Genomic DNA, 16,451 nt, shown 5'->3' on the forward strand with positions numbered 1-16,451 from the left:
AATTGAATTTTCTCTAAAGTAAACTTTTATGGGATATTTGGGCTGTGCCGAGAGTCCTGACATGTTTTTGGAACGTTTCCCGGCGCTCCTTGGCCCAAAAGTATTTTTTGACCGTTTTTGAAATTTTGAAAAAATGCGTAAGCACCCCCACTTACAAAAAAGTCAAAAATTGACTTTTCTAAAAAGTCAACTTTTTTGGCATATTTGGGCTCTGCCGAGAGTCCTGACATGTTTTTGGAACGTTTCCCGGCGCTCCTTGGCCCAAAAGTATTTTTTGACCGTTTTTGAAATTTTGAAAAAATGCGTAAGCACCCCCCCTTACAAAAAAGTCAAAAATGGACTTTTCTAAAAAGTCAAATTTTTTGGCATATTTGGGCTCTGCCGAGAGTCCTGACATGTTTTTGGAACGTTTCCCGGCGCTCCTTGGCCCAAAAGTATTTTTTGACCGTTTTTGAAATTTTGAAAAAATGCGTAAGCACCCCCACTTACAAAAAAGTCAAAAATTGACTTTTCTAAAAAGTCAAATTTTTTGGCATATTTGGGCTCTGCCGAGAGTCCTGACATGTTTTTGGAACGTTTCCCGGCGCTCCTTGGCCCAAAAGTATTTTTTGACCGTTTTTGAAATTTTGAAAAAATGCGTAAGCACCCCCCCTTACAAAAAAGTCAAAAATGGACTTTTCTAAAAATTCAACTTTTTTGGCATATTTGGGCTCTGCCGAGAGTCCTGACATGTTTTTGGAACGTTTCCCGGCGCTCCTTGGCCCAAAAGTATTTTTTGACCGTTTTTGAAATTTTGAAAAAATGCGTAAGCACCCCCCCTTACAAAAAAGTCAAAAATGGACTTTTCTCAAATGTACACTTTTTTGGGATATTTGGGCTCTTCCGAGAGTCCTGACATGTTTTTGGAACATTTCCCGGCGCTCCTTGGCCCAAAAGTGTTTTTTGACCATTTTTGAAATTTTGAAAAAATGCGTAAGCACCCTCCCTTACAAAAAAGTCAAAAATTGAATTTTCTCTAAAGTAAACTTTTATGGGATATTTGGGCTCTGCCGAGAGTCCTGACATGTTTTTGGAACGTTTCCCGGCGCTCCTTGGCCCAAAAGTATTTTTTGACCGTTTTTGAAATTTTGAAAAAATGCGTAAGCACCCCCCCTTACAAAAAAGTCAAAAGTTGACTTTTCTAAAAAGTACACTTTTTTGGCATATTTGGGCTCTGCCGAGAGTCCTGACATGTTTTTGGAACGTTTCCCGGCGCTCCTTGGCCCAAAAGTATTTTTTGACCGTTTTTGAAATTTTGAAAAAATGCGTAAGCACCCCCCCTTACAAAAAAGTCAAAAATGGACTTTTCTAAAAAGTCAACTTTTTTGGCATATTTGGGCTCTGCCGAGAGTCCTGACATGTTTTTGGAACGTTTCCCGGCGCTCCTTGGCCCAAAAGTATTTTTTGACCGTTTTTGAAATTTTGAAAAAATGCGTAAGCACCCCCCCTTACAAAAAAGTGAATAATTGACTTTTCTAAAAAGTACACTTTTTTGGCATATTTGGGCTCTGCCGAGAGTCCTGACATGTTTTTGGAACGTTTCCTGGCGCTCCTTGGCCCAAAAGTATTTTTTGACCGTTTTTGAAATTTTGAAAAAATGCGTAAGCACCCCCCCTTACAAAAAATTCAAAAATTGACTTTTCTCAAAAGTACACTTTTTTGGGATATTTGGGCTGTGCCGAGAGTCCTGACATGTTTTTAGAATGTTTCCCGGCGCTCCTTGGCCCAAAAGTGTTTTTTGACCGTTTTTGAAATTTTGAAAAATTGCGTAAGCACCCCCCCTTACAAAAAAGTCAAAAATTGAATTTTCTCAAAAGTAAACTTTTTTGGCATATTTGGGCTCTGCCGAGAGTCCTGACATGTTTTTGGAACGTTTCCCGGCGCTCCTTGGCCCAAAAGTATTTTTTGACTGTTTTTGAAATTTTGAAAAAATGCGTAAGCACCCCCCCTTACAAAAAAGTCAAAAATGGACTTTTCTAAAAAGTCAACTTTTTTGGCATATTTGGGCTCTGCCGAGAGTCCTGACATGTTTTTGGAACGTTTCCCGGCGCTCCTTGGCCCAAAAGTATTTTTTGACCGTTTTTGAAATTTTGAAAAAATGCGTAAGCACCCCCCCTTACAAAAAAGTCAAAAATGGACTTTTCTAAAAATTCAACTTTTTTGGAATATTTGGGCTCTGCCGAGAGTCCTGACATGTTTTTGGAACGTTTCCCGGCGCTCCTTGGCCCAAAAGTATTTTTTGACCGTTTTTGAAATTTTGAAAAAATGCGTAAGCACCCCCCCTTACAAAAAAGTCAAAAATGGACTTTTCTCAAAAGTACACTTTTTTGGGATATTTGGGCTCTTCCGAGAGTCCTGACATGTTTTTGGAACGTTTCCCGGCGCTCCTTGGCCCAAAAGTATTTTTTGACCATTTTTGAAATTTTGAAAAAATGCGTGAGCACCCCCCCTTACAAAAAAGTCATGAATTGACTTTTCTAAAAAGTCAACTTTTTTGGCATATTTGGGCTCTGCCGAGAGTCCTGATATGTTTTTGGAACATTTCCCGGCGCTCCTTGGCCCAAAAGTGTTTTTTGACCATTTTTGAAATTTTGAAAAAATGCGTAAGCACCCCCCCTTACAAAAAAGTCAAAAATTGACTTTTCTCAAAGGTACACTTTTTTGGGATATTTGGGCTCTTCCGAGAGTCCTGATATGTTTTTGGAACGTTTCCCGGCGCTCCGTTGCCCAAAAGTGTTTTTTGACCATTTTTGAAATTTTGAAAAAATGCGTAAGCACCCCCCCTTACAAAAAAGTCAAAAATTGACTTTTCTCAAAAGTACACTTATTTGGCATATTTGGGATGTGCCGAGAGTCCTGATATGTTTTTGGAACGTTTCCCGGCGCTCCTTTGCCCAAAAGTGTTTTTTGACCATTTTTGAAATTTTGAAAAAATGCGTAAGCACCCCCCCTTACAAAAAAGTCAAAAATGGACTTTTCTAAAAAGTACACTTTTTTGGGATATTTGGGCTCTGCCGAGAGTCCTGACATGTTTTTGGAACGTTTCCCGGCGCTCCTTGGCCCAAAAGTGTTTTTTGACCTATTTTGAAATTTTGAAAAAATGCGTAAGCACCCCCCCTTACAAAAATTTCAAAAATTGACTTTTCTCAAAAGTACACTTTTTTGGGATATTTGGGCTGTGCCGAGAGTGCTGACATGTTTTTAGAATGTTTCCCGGCGCTCCTTGGCCCAAAAGTGTTTTTTGACCGTTTTTGAAATTTTGAAAAATTGCATAAGCACCCCCCCTTACAGAAAAGTCAAAAATTGAATTTTCTCTAAAGTCAACTTTTTTGGCATATTTGGGCTCTGCCGAGAGTCCTGACATGTTTTTGGAACGTTTCCCGGCGCTCCTTGGCCCAAAAGTATTTTTTGACCGTTTTTGAAATTTTGAAAAAATGCGTAAGCACCCACCCTTACAAAAAAGTCAAAAATGGACTTTTCTAAAAATTCAACTTTTTTGGCATATTTGGGCTCTGCCGAGAGTCCTGACATGTTTTTGGAACGTTTCCCGGCGCTCCTTGGCCCAAAAGTATTTTTTGACCGTTTTTGAAATTTTGAAAAAATGCGTAAGCACCCCCCCTTACAAAAAAGTCAAAAATGGACTTTTCTAAAAATTCAACTTTTTTGGCATATTTGGGTTCTGCCGAGAGTCCTGACATGTTTTTGGAACGTTTCCCGGCGCTCCTTGGCCCAAAAGTATTTTTTGACCGTTTTTGAAATTTTGAAAAAATGCGTAAGCACCCCCCCTTACAAAAAAGTCAAAAATGGACTTTTCTAAAAAGTCAACTTTTTTGGCGTATTTGGGCTCTGCCGAGAGTCCTGACATGTTTTTGGAACGTTTCCCGGCGCTCCTTGGCCCAAAAGTATTTTTTGACCGTTTTTGAAATTTTGAAAAAATGCGTAAGCACCCCCCCTTACAAAAATGTCAAAAATGGACTTTTCTAAAAATTCAACTTTTTTGGCATATTTGGGCTCTGCCGAGAGTCCTGACATGTTTTTGGAACGTTTCCCGGCGCTCCTTGGCCCAAAAGTATTTTTTGACAGTTTTTGAAATTTTGAAAAAATGCGTAAGCACCCCCCCTTACAAAAAAGTGAAAAATTGACTTTTCTAAAAAGTACACTTTTTTGGCATATTTGGGCTCTGCCGAGAGTCCTGACATGTTTTTGGAACGTTTCCCGGCGCTCCTTGGCCCAAAAGTATTTTTTGACCGTTTTTGAAATTTTGAAAAAATGCGTAAGCACCCCCCCTTACAAAAAAGTCAAAAATGGACTTTTCTCAAAAGTACACTTTTTTGGGATATTTGGGCTCTTCCGAGAGTCCTGATATGTTTTTGGAACGTTTCCCGGCGCTCCTTTGCCCAAAAGTGTTTTTTGACCATTTTTGAAATTTTGAAAAAATGCGTAAGCACCCCCTCTTACAAAAAAGTCAAAAATTGAATTTTCTCTAAAGTAAACTTTTATGGGATATTTGGGCTGTACCGAGAGTCCTGACATGTTTTTGGAACGTTTCCCGGCGCTCCTTGGCCCAAAAGTATTTTTTGACCGTTTTTGAAATTTTGAAAAAATGCGTAAGCACCCCCCCTTACAAAAAAGTCAAAAATTGACTTTTCTAAAAAGTCAACTTTTTTGGCATATTTGGGCTGTGCCGAGAGTCCTGTCATGTTTTTGGAACGTTTCCCGGCGCTCCTTGGCCCAAAAGTATTTTTTGACCGTTTTTGAAATTTTGAAAAAATGCGTAAGCACCCCCCCTTACAAAAAAGTCAAAAATTTACTTTTCTAAAAAGTCAACTTTTTTGGCATATTTGGGCTCTGCCGAGAGTCCTGACATGTTTTTGGAACGTTTCCCGGCGCTCCTTGGCCCAAAAGTATTTTTTGACCGTTTTTGAAATTTTGAAAAAATGCGTAAGCACACCCCCTTACAAAAAAGTCAAAAATGGACTTTTCTAAAAAGTACACTTTTTTGGGATATTTGGGCTCTTCCGAGAGTCCTGATATGTTTTTGGAACGTTTCCCGGCGCTCCGTTGCCCAAAAGTGTTTTTTGACCATTTTTGAAATTTTGAAAAAATGCGTAAGCACCCCCCCTTACAAAAAAGTCAAAAATTGACTTTTCTCAAAAGTACACTTATTTGGCATATTTGGGATGTGCCGAGAGTCCTGATATGTTTTTGGAACGTTTCCTGGCGCTCCTTTGCCCAAAAGTGTTTTTTGACCATTTTTGAAATTTTGAAAAAATGCGTAAGCACCCCCCCTTACAAAAAAGTCAAAAATGGACTTTTCTAAAAAGTACACTTTTTTGGGATATTTGGGCTCTGCCGAGAGTCCTGACATGTTTTTGGAACGTTTCCCGGCGCTCCTTGGCCCAAAAGTGTTTTTTGACCTATTTTGAAATTTTGAAAAAATGCGTAAGCACCCCCCCTTACAAAAAATTCAAAAATTGACTTTTCTCAAAAGTACACTTTTTTGGGATATTTGGGCTGTGCCGAGAGTGCTGACATGTTTTTAGAATGTTTCCCGGCGCTCCTTGGCCCAAAAGTGTTTTTTGACCGTTTTTGAAATTTTGAAAAATTGCATAAGCACCCCCCCTTACAGAAAAGTCAAAAATTGAATTTTCTCTAAAGTAAACTTTTATGGGATATTTGGGCTGTGCCGAGAGTCCTGACATGTTTTTGGAACGTTTCCCGGCGCTCCTTGGCCCAAAAGTATTTTTTGACCGTTTTTGAAATTTTGAAAAAATGCGTAAGCACCCCCCCTTAAAAAAAAGTCAAAAATTGACTTTTCTAAAAAGTTAACTTTTTTGGCATATTTGGGCTCTGCCGAGAGTCCTGACATGTTTTTGGAACGTTTCCCGGCGCGCCTTGGCCCAAAAGTATTTTTTGACCGTTTTTGAAATTTTGAAAAAATGCGTAAGCACCCCCCCTTACAAAAAAGTCAACTTTTTTGGCATAATTGGGCTCTGCCGAGAGTCCTGACATGTTTTTGGAACGTTTCCCGGCGCGCCTTGGCCCAAAAGTATTTTTTGACCATTTTTGAAATTTTGAAAAAATGCGTAAGCACCCCCCCTTACAAAAAAGTCAAAAATTGACTTTTCTCAAAAGTACACTTATTTGGCATATTTGGGATGTGCCGAGAGTCCTGATATGTTTTTGGAACGTTTCCCGGCGCTCCTTTGCCCAAAAATGTTTTTTGACCATTTTTGAAATTTTGAAAAAATGCGTAAGCACCCCCCCTTACAAAAAAGTCAAAAATTGACTTTTCTAAAAAGTACACTTTTTTGGGATATTTGGGCTCTGCCGAGAGTCCTGACATGTTTTTGGAACGTTTCCCGGCGCTCCTTGGCCCAAAAGTGTTTTTTGACCTATTTTGAAATTTTGAAAAAATGCGTAAGCACCCCCCCTTACAAAAAATTCAAAAATTGACTTTTCTCAAAAGTACACTTTTTTGGGATATTTGGGCTCTGCCGAGAGTCCTGATATGTTTTTGGAATGTTTCCCGGCGCTCCGTTGCCCAAAAGTGTTTTTTGACCATTTTTGAAATTTTGAAAAAATGCGTAAGCACCCCCCCTTACAAAAAAGTCAAAAATTGACTTTTCTCAAAAGTACACTTATTTGGCATATTTGGGATGTGCCGAGAGTCCTGATATGTTTTTGGAACGTTTCCCGGCGCTCCTTTGCCCAAAAGTGTTTTTTGACCATTTTTGAAATTTTGAAAAAATGCATAAGCACCCCCCCTTACAAAAAAGTCAAAAATTGAATTTTCTCTAAAGTAAACTTTTATGGGATATTTGGGCTGTGCCGAGAGTCCTGACATGTTTTTGGAACGTTTCCCGGCGCTCCTTGGCCCAAAAGTATTTTTTGACCGTTTTTGAAATTTTGAAAAAATGCGTAAGCACCCCCCCTTACAAAAAAGTCAAAAATGGACTTTTCTTAAAATTCAACTTTTTTGGCATATTTGGGCTCTGCCGCGAGTCCTGACATGTTTTTGGAACGTTTCCCGGCGCTCCTTGGCCCAAAAGTATTTTTTGACCGTTTTTGAAATTTTGAAAAAATGCGTAAGCACCCCCCCTTACAAAAAAGTGAAAAATGGACTTTTCTAAAAAGTACACTTTTTTGGCATATTTGGGCTCTGCCGAGAGTCCTGACATGTTTTTGGAACGTTTCCCGGCGCTCCTTGGCCCAAAAGTATTTTTTGACCGTTTTTGAAATTTTGAAAAAATGCGTAAGCACCCCCCCTTACAAAAAAGTCAAAAATGGACTTTTCTAAAAATTCAACTTTTTTGGCATATTTGGGCTCTGCCGAGAGTCCTGACATGTTTTTGGAACGTTTCCCGGCGCTCCTTGGCCCAAAAGTATTTTTTGACCGTTTTTGAAATTTTGAAAAAATGCGTAAGCACCCCCCCTTACAAAAAAGTCAAAAATGGACTTTTCTAAAAAGTCAACTTTTTTGGCATATTTGGGCTCTGCCGAGAGTCCTGATATGTTTTTGGAACATTTCCCGGCGCTTCCTGGCCCAAAAGTGTTTTTTGACCATTTTTGAAATTTTGAAAAAATGCGTAAGTACCCCCCCTTACAAAAAAGTCAAAAATTGACTTTTCTCAAAAGTACACTTTTTTGGGATATTTGGGCTCTTCTGAGAGTCCTGATATGTTTTTGGAACGTTTCCCGGCGCTCCGTTGCCCAAAAGTGTTTTTTGACCATTTTTGAAATTTTGAAAAAATGCGTAAGCACCCCCCCTTACAAAAAAGTCAAAAATTGACTTTTCTCAAAAGTACACTTATTTGGCATATTTGGGATGTGCCGAGAGTCCTGATATGTTTTTGGAACGTTTCCCGGCGCTCCTTTGCCCAAAAGTGTTTTTTGACCATTTTTGAAATTTTGAAAAAATGCGTAAGCACCCCCCCTTACAAAAAAGTCAAAAATGGACTTTTCTAAAAAGTACACTTTTTTGGGATATTTGGGCTCTGCCGAGAGTCCTGACATGTTTTTGGAACGTTTCCCGGCGCTCCTTGGCCCAAAAGTGTTTTTTGACCTATTTTGAAATTTTGAAAAAATGCGTAAGCACCCCCCCTTACAAAAAATTCAAAAATTGACTTTTCTCAAAAGTACACTTTTTTGGGATATTTGGGCTGTGCTGAGAGTGCTGACATGTTTTTAGAATGTTTCCCGGCGCTCCTTGGCCCAAAAGTGTTTTTTGACCGTTTTTGAAATTTTGAAAAATTGCATAAGCACCCCCCCTTACAGAAAAGTCAAAAATTGAATTTTCTCTAAAGTAAACTTTTATGGGATATTTGGGCTGTGCCGAGAGTCCTGACATGTTTTTGGAACGTTTCCCGGCGCTCCTTGGCCCAAAAGTATTTTTTGACCGTTTTTGAAATTTTGAAAAAATGCGTAAGCACCCCCCCTTAAAAAAAAGTCAAAAATTGACTTTTCTAAAAAGTCAACTTTTTTGGCATATTTGGGCTCTGCCGAGAGTCCTGACATGTTTTTGGAACGTTTCCCGGCGCTCCTTGGCCCAAAAGTATTTTTTGACCGTTTTTGAAATTTTGAAAAAATGCGTAAGCACCCCCCCTTACAAAAAAGTCAACTTTTTTGGCATATTTGGGCTCTGCCGAGAGTCCTGACAAGTTTTTGGAACGTTTCCCGGCGCTCCTTGGCCCAAAAGTATTTTTTGACCGTTTTTGAAATTTTGAAAAATGCGTAAGCACTCCCCCTTACAAAAAAGTCAAAAATGGACTTTTCTAAAAAGTCAACTTTTTTGGCATATTTGGGCTTTGCCGAGAGTCCTGACATGTTTTTGGAACGTTTCCCGGCGCTCCTTGGCCCAAAAGTATTTTTTGACCGTTTTTGAAATTATGAAAAAATGCGTAAGCACCCCCCCTTACAAAAAAGTGAAAAATTGACTTTTCTAAAAAGTACACTTTTTTGGCATATTTGGGCTCTGCCGAGAGTCCTGACATGTTTTTGGAATGTTTCCCGGCGCTCCTTGGCCCAAAAGTGTTTTTTGACCTATTTTGAAATTTTGAAAAAATGCGTAAGCACCCCCCCCTTACAAAAAAGTCATAAATTGACTTTTCTAAAAAGTCAACTTTTTTGGCATATTTGGGCTCTGCCGAGAGTCCTGATATGTTTTTGGAACATTTCCCGGCGCTCCTTGGCCCAAAAGTGTTTTTTGACCATTTTTGAAATTTTGAAAAAATGCGTAAGCACGCCCCCTTACAAAAAAGTCAAAAATTGACTTTTCTCAAAAGTACACTTATTTGGCATGTTTGGGATGTGCCGAGAGTCCTGATATGTTTTTGGAACGTTTCCCGGCGCTCCGTTGCCCAAAAGTGTTTTTTGACCATTTTTGAAATTTTGAAAAAATGCGTAAGCACCCCCCCTTACAAAAAAGTCAAAAATTGACTTTTCTCAAAAGTACACTTATTTGGCATATTTGGGATGTGCTGAGAGTCCTGATATGTTTTTGGAAAGTTTCCCGGCGCTCCTTTGCCCAAAAGTGTTTTTTGACCATTTTTGAAATTTTGAAAAAATGCGTTAGCACCCCCCCTTACAAAAAAGTCAAAAATTGACTTTTCTAAAAATTCAACTTTTTTGGCATATTTGGGCTCTGCCGAGAGTCCTGACATGTTTTTGGAACGTTTCCCGGCGCTCCTTGGCCCAAAAGTATTTTTTGACCGTTTTTGAAATTTTGAAAAAATGCGTAAGCACTCCCCCTTACAAAAAAGTCAAAAATGGACTTTTCTAAAAAGTCAACTTTTTTGGCATATTTGGGCTTTGCCGAGAGTCCTGACATGTTTTTAGAATGTTTCCCGGCGCTCCTTGGCCCAAAAGTGTTTTTTGACCGTTTTTGAAATTTTGAAAAATTGCATAAGCACCCCCCCTTACAAAAAAGTCAAAAATTGAATTTTCTCTAAAGTAAACTTTTATGGGATATTTGGGCTGTACCGAGAGTCCTGACATGTTTTTGGAACGTTTCCCGGCGCTCCTTGGCCCAAAAGTATTTTTTGACCGTTTTTGAAATTTTGAAAAAATGCGTAAGCACCCCCCCTTACAAAAAAGTCAAAAATTGACTTTTCTAAAAAGTCAACTTTTTTGGCATATTTGGGCTGTGCCGAGAGTCCTGTCATGTTTTTGGAACGTTTCCCGGCGCTCCTTGGCCCAAAAGTATTTTTTGACCGTTTTTGAAATTTTGAAAAAATGCGTAAGCACCCCCCCTTACAAAAAAGTCAAAAATTGACTTTTCTAAAAAGTCAACTTTTTTGGCATATTTGGGCTCTGCCGAGAGTCCTGACATGTTTTTGGAACGTTTCCCGGCGCTCCTTGGCCCAAAAGTGTTTTTTGACCTATTTTGAAATTTTGAAAAAATGCGTAAGCACCCCCCCTTACAAAAAATTCAAAAATTGACTTTTCTAAAAAGTCAACTTTTTTGGCATATTTGGGCTCTGCCGAGAGTCCTGACATGTTTTTGGAACGTTTCCCGGCGCTCCTTGGCCCAAAAGTATTTTTTGACCGTTTTTGAAATTTTGAAAAAATGCGTAAGCACCCCCCCTTACAAAAAAGTCAACTTTTTTGGCATATTTGGGCTCTGCCGAGAGTCCTGACAAGTTTTTGGAACGTTTCCCGGCGCTCCTTGGCCCAAAAGTATTTTTTGACCGTTTTTGAAATTTTGAAAAAATGCGTAAGCACCCCCCCTTACAAAAAAGTGAAAAATTGACTTTTCTAAAAAGTACACTTTTTTGGCATATTTGGGCTCTGCCGAGAGTCCTGATATGTTTTTGGAACGTTTCCCGGCGCTCCGTTGCCCAAAAGTGTTTTTTGACCATTTTTGAAATTTTGAAAAAATGCGTAAGCACCCCCCCTTACAAAAAAGTCAAAAATTGACTTTTCTCAAAAGTACACTTATTTGGCATATTTGGGATGTGCCGAGAGTCCTGATATGTTTTTGGAACGTTTCCCGGCGCTCCTTTGCCCAAAAGTGTTTTTTGACCATTTTTGAAATTTTGAAAAAATGCGTAAGCACCCCCCCTTACAAAAAAGTCAAAAATTGACTTTTCTAAAAAGTACACTTTTTTGGGATATTTGGGCTCTGCCGAGAGTCCTGACATGTTTTTGGAACGTTTCCCGGCGCTCCTTGGCCCAAAAGTGTTTTTTGACCTATTTTGAAATTTTGAAAAAATGCGTAAGCACCCCCCCTTACAAAAAATTCAAAAATTGACTTTTCTCAAAAGTACACTTTTTTGGGATATTTGGGCTGTGCCGAGAGTCCTGTCATGTTTTTAGAATGTTTCCCGGCGCTCCTTGGCCCAAAAGTGTTTTTTGACCGTTTTTGAAATTTTGAAAAATTGCATAAGCACCCCCCCTTACAAAAAAGTCAAAAATTGAATTTTCTCTAAAGTAAACTTTTATGGGATATTTGGGCTGTGCCGAGAGTCCTGACATGTTTTTGGAACGTTTCCCGGCGCTCCTTGGCCCAAAAGTATTTTTTGACCGTTTTTGAAATTTTGAAAAAATGCGTAAGCACCCCCCCTTACAAAAAAGTCAAAAATTGACTTTTCTAAAAAGTCAACTTTTTTGGCATATTTGGGCTCTGCCGAGAGTCCTGACATGTTTTTGGAACGTTTCCCGGCGCTCCTTGGCCCAAAAGTATTTTTTGACCGTTTTTGAAATTTTGAAAAAATGCGTAAGCACCCCCCCTTACAAAAAAGTCAACTTTTTTGGCATATTTGGGCTCTGCCGAGAGTCCTGACAAGTTTTTGGAACGTTTCCCGGCGCTCCTTGGCCCAAAAGTATTTTTGACCGTTTTTGAAATTTTGAAAAAATGCGTAAGCACCCCCCCTTACAAAAAAGTGAAAAATTGACTTTTCTAAAAAGTACACTTTTTTGGCATATTTGGGCTCTGCCGAGAGTCCTGATATGTTTTTGGAACGTTTCCCGGCGCTCCGTTGCCCAAAAGTGTTTTTTGACCATTTTTGAAATTTTGAAAAAATGCGTAAGCACCCCCCCTTACAAAAAAGTCAAAAATTGACTTTTCTCAAAAGTACACTTATTTGGCATATTTGGGATGTGCCGAGAGTCCTGATATGTTTTTGGAACGTTTCCCGGCGCTCCTTTGCCCAAAAGTGTTTTTTGACCATTTTTGAAATTTTGAAAAAATGCATAAGCACCCCCCCTTACAAAAAAGTCAAAAATTGAATTTTCTCTAAAGTAAACTTTTATGGGATATTTGGGCTGTGCCGAGAGTCCTGACATGTTTTTGGAACGTTTCCCGGCGCTCCTTGGCCCAAAAGTATTTTTTGACCGTTTTTGAAATTTTGAAAAAATGCGTAAGCACCCCCCCTTACAAAAAAGTCAAAAATGGACTTTTCTTAAAATTCAACTTTTTTGGCATATTTGGGCTCTGCCGCGAGTCCTGACATGTTTTTGGAACGTTTCCCGGCGCTCCTTGGCCCAAAAGTATTTTTTGACCGTTTTTGAAATTTTGAAAAAATGCGTAAGCACCCCCCCTTACAAAAAAGTGAAAAATGGACTTTTCTAAAAAGTACACTTTTTTGGCATATTTGGGCTCTGCCGAGAGTCCTGACATGTTTTTGGAACGTTTCCCGGCGCTCCTTGGCCCAAAAGTATTTTTTGACCGTTTTTGAAATTTTGAAAAAATGCGTAAGCACCCCCCCTTACAAAAAAGTCAAAAATGGACTTTTCTAAAAATTCAACTTTTTTGGCATATTTGGGCTCTGCCGAGAGTCCTGACATGTTTTTGGAACGTTTCCCGGCGCTCCTTGGCCCAAAAGTATTTTTTGACCGTTTTTGAAATTTTGAAAAAATGCGTAAGCACCCCCCCTTACAAAAAAGTCAAAAATGGACTTTTCTAAAAAGTCAACTTTTTTGGCATATTTGGGCTCTGCCGAGAGTCCTGATATGTTTTTGGAACATTTCCCGGCGCTTCCTGGCCCAAAAGTGTTTTTTGACCATTTTTGAAATTTTGAAAAAATGCGTAAGTACCCCCCCTTACAAAAAAGTCAAAAATTGACTTTTCTCAAAAGTACACTTTTTTGGGATATTTGGGCTCTTCCGAGAGTCCTGATATGTTTTTGGAACGTTTCCCGGCGCTCCGTTGCCCAAAAGTGTTTTTTGACCATTTTTGAAATTTTGAAAAAATGCGTAAGCACCCCCCCTTACAAAAAAGTCAAAAATTGACTTTTCTCAAAAGTACACTTATTTGGCATATTTGGGATGTGCCGAGAGTCCTGATATGTTTTTGGAACGTTTCCCGGCGCTCCTTTGCCCAAAAGTGTTTTTTGACCATTTTTGAAATTTTGAAAAAATGCGTAAGCACCCCCCCTTACAAAAAAGTCAAAAATGGACTTTTCTAAAAAGTACACTTTTTTGGGATATTTGGGCTCTGCCGAGAGTCCTGACATGTTTTTGGAACGTTTCCCGGCGCTCCTTGGCCCAAAAGTGTTTTTTGACCTATTTTGAAATTTTGAAAAAATGCGTAAGCACCCCCCCTTACAAAAAATTCAAAAATTGACTTTTCTCAAAAGTACACTTTTTTGGGATATTTGGGCTGTGCCGAGAGTGCTGACATGTTTTTAGAATGTTTCCCGGCGCTCCTTGGCCCAAAAGTGTTTTTTGACCGTTTTTGAAATTTTGAAAAATTGCATAAGCACCCCCCCTTACAGAAAAGTCAAAAATTGAATTTTCTCTAAAGTAAACTTTTATGGGATATTTGGGCTGTGCCGAGAGTCCTGACATGTTTTTGGAACGTTTCCCGGCGCTCCTTGGCCCAAAAGTATTTTTTGACCGTTTTTGAAATTTTGAAAAAATGCGTAAGCACCCCCCCTTACAAAAAAGTCAAAAATTGACTTTTCTAAAAAGTCAACTTTTTTGGCATATTTGGGCTCTGCCGAGAGTCCTGACATGTTTTTGGAACGTTTCCCGGCGCTCCTTGGCCCAAAAGTATTTTTTGACCGTTTTTGAAATTTTGAAAAAATGCGTAAGCACCCCCCCTTACAAAAAAGTCAAAAATGGACTTTTCTAAAAAGTCAACTTTTTTGGCATATTTGGGCTCTGCCGAGAGTCCTGATATGTTTTTGGAACATTTCCCGGCGCTTCCTGGCCCAAAAGTGTTTTTTGACCATTTTTGAAATTTTGAAAAAATGCGTAAGTACCCCCCCTTACAAAAAAGTCAAAAATTGACTTTTCTCAAAAGTACACTTTTTTGGGATATTTGGGCTCTTCCGAGAGTCCTGATATGTTTTTGGAACGTTTCCCGGCGATCCGTTGCCCAAAAGTGTTTTTTGACCATTTTTGAAATTTTGAAAAAATGCGTAAGCACCCCCCCTTACAAAAAAGTCAAAAATTGACTTTTCTCAAAAGTACACTTATTTGGCATATTTGGGATGTGCCGAGAGTCCTGATATGTTTTTGGAACGTTTCCCGGCGCTCCTTTGCCCAAAAGTGTTTTTTGACCATTTTTGAAATTTTGAAAAAATGCGTAAGCACCCCCCCTTACAAAAAAGTCAAAAATGGACTTTTCTAAAAAGTACACTTTTTTGGGATATTTGGGCTCTGCCGAGAGTCCTGACATGTTTTTGGAACGTTTCCCGGCGCTCCTTGGCCCAAAAGTGTTTTTTGACCTATTTTGAAATTTTGAAAAAATGCGTAAGCACCCCCCCTTACAAAAAATTCAAAAATTGACTTTTCTCAAAAGTACACTTTTTTGGGATATTTGGGCTGTGCCGAGAGTGCTGACATGTTTTTAGAATGTTTCCCGGCGCTCCTTGGCCCAAAAGTGTTTTTTGACCGTTTTTGAAATTTTGAAAAATTGCATAAGCACCCCCCCCTTACAGAAAAGTCAAAAATTGAATTTTCTCTAAAGTAAACTTTTATGGGATATTTGGGCTGTGCCGAGAGTCCTGACATGTTTTTGGAACATTTCCCGGCGCTCCTTGGCCCAAAAGTATTTTTTGACCGTTTTTGAAATTTTGAAAAAATGCGTAAGCACCCCCCCTTAAAAAAAAGTCAAAAATTGACTTTTCTAAAAAGTCAACTTTTTTGGCATATTTGGGCTCTGCCGAGAGTCCTGACATGTTTTTGGAACGTTTCCCGGCGCTCCTTGGCCCAAAAGTATTTTTTGACCGTTTTTGAAATTTTGAAAAAATGCGTAAGCACCCACCCTTACAAAAAAGTCAACTTTTTTGGCATATTTGGGCTCTGCCGAGAGTCCTGACAAGTTTTTGGAACGTTTCCCGGCGCTCCTTGGCCCAAAAGTATTTTTGACCGTTTTTGAAATTTTGAAAAAATGCGTAAGCACCCCCCCTTACAAAAAAGTGAAAAATTGACTTTTCTAAAAAGTACACTTTTTTGGCATATTTGGGCTCTGCCGAGAGTCCTGATATGTTTTTGGAACGTTTCCCGGCGCTCCGTTGCCCAAAAGTGTTTTTTGACCATTTTTGAAATTTTGAAAAAATGCGTAAGCACCCCCCCTTACAAAAAAGTCAAAAATTGACTTTTCTCAAAAGTACACTTATTTGGCATATTTGGGATGTGCCGAGAGTCCTGATATGTTTTTGGAACGTTTCCCGGCGCTCCTTTGCCCAAAAGTGTTTTTTGACCATTTTTGAAATTTTGAAAAAATGCATAAGCACCCCCCCTTACAAAAAAGTCAAAAATTGAATTTTCTCTAAAGTAAACTTTTATGGGATATTTGGGCTGTGCCGAGAGTCCTGACATGTTTTTGGAACGTTTCCCGGCGCTCCTTGGCCCAAAATTATTTTTTGACCGTTTTTGAAATTTTGAAAAAATGCGTAAGCACCCCCCCTTACAAAAAAGTCAAAAATGGACTTTTCTTAAAATTCAACTTTTTTGGCATATTTGGGCTCTGCCGAGAGTCCTGACATGTTTTTGGAACGTTTCCCGGCGCTCCTTGGCCCAAAAGTATTTTTTGACCGTTTTTGAAATTTTGAAAAATGCGTAAGCACTCCCCCTTACAAAAAATTCAAAAATGGACTTTTCTCAAAAGTAAACTTTTTTGGGATATGTGGGCTGTGCCGAGAGTCCTGACATGTTTTTGGAACGTTTCCCGGCGCTCCTTGGCCCAAAAGTATTTTTTGACCGTTTTTGAAATTATGAAAAAATGCGTAAGCACCCCCCCTTACAAAAAAGGGAAAAATTGACTTTTCTAAAAAGTACACTTTTTTGGCATATTTGGGCTCTGCCGAGAGTCCTGACATGTTTTTGGAATGTTTCCCGGCGCTCCTTGGCCCAAAAGTGTTTTTTGACCTATTTTGAAATTTTGAAAAAATGCGTAAGCACCCCCCCCTTACAAAAAAGTCATAAATTGACTTTTCTAAAAAGTCAACTTTTTTGGCATATTT

Source organism: Corythoichthys intestinalis, chromosome 18 (assembly GCF_030265065.1).
Source record: "Corythoichthys intestinalis isolate RoL2023-P3 chromosome 18, ASM3026506v1, whole genome shotgun sequence".
NCBI lineage: Eukaryota > Metazoa > Chordata > Actinopteri > Syngnathiformes > Syngnathidae > Corythoichthys > Corythoichthys intestinalis.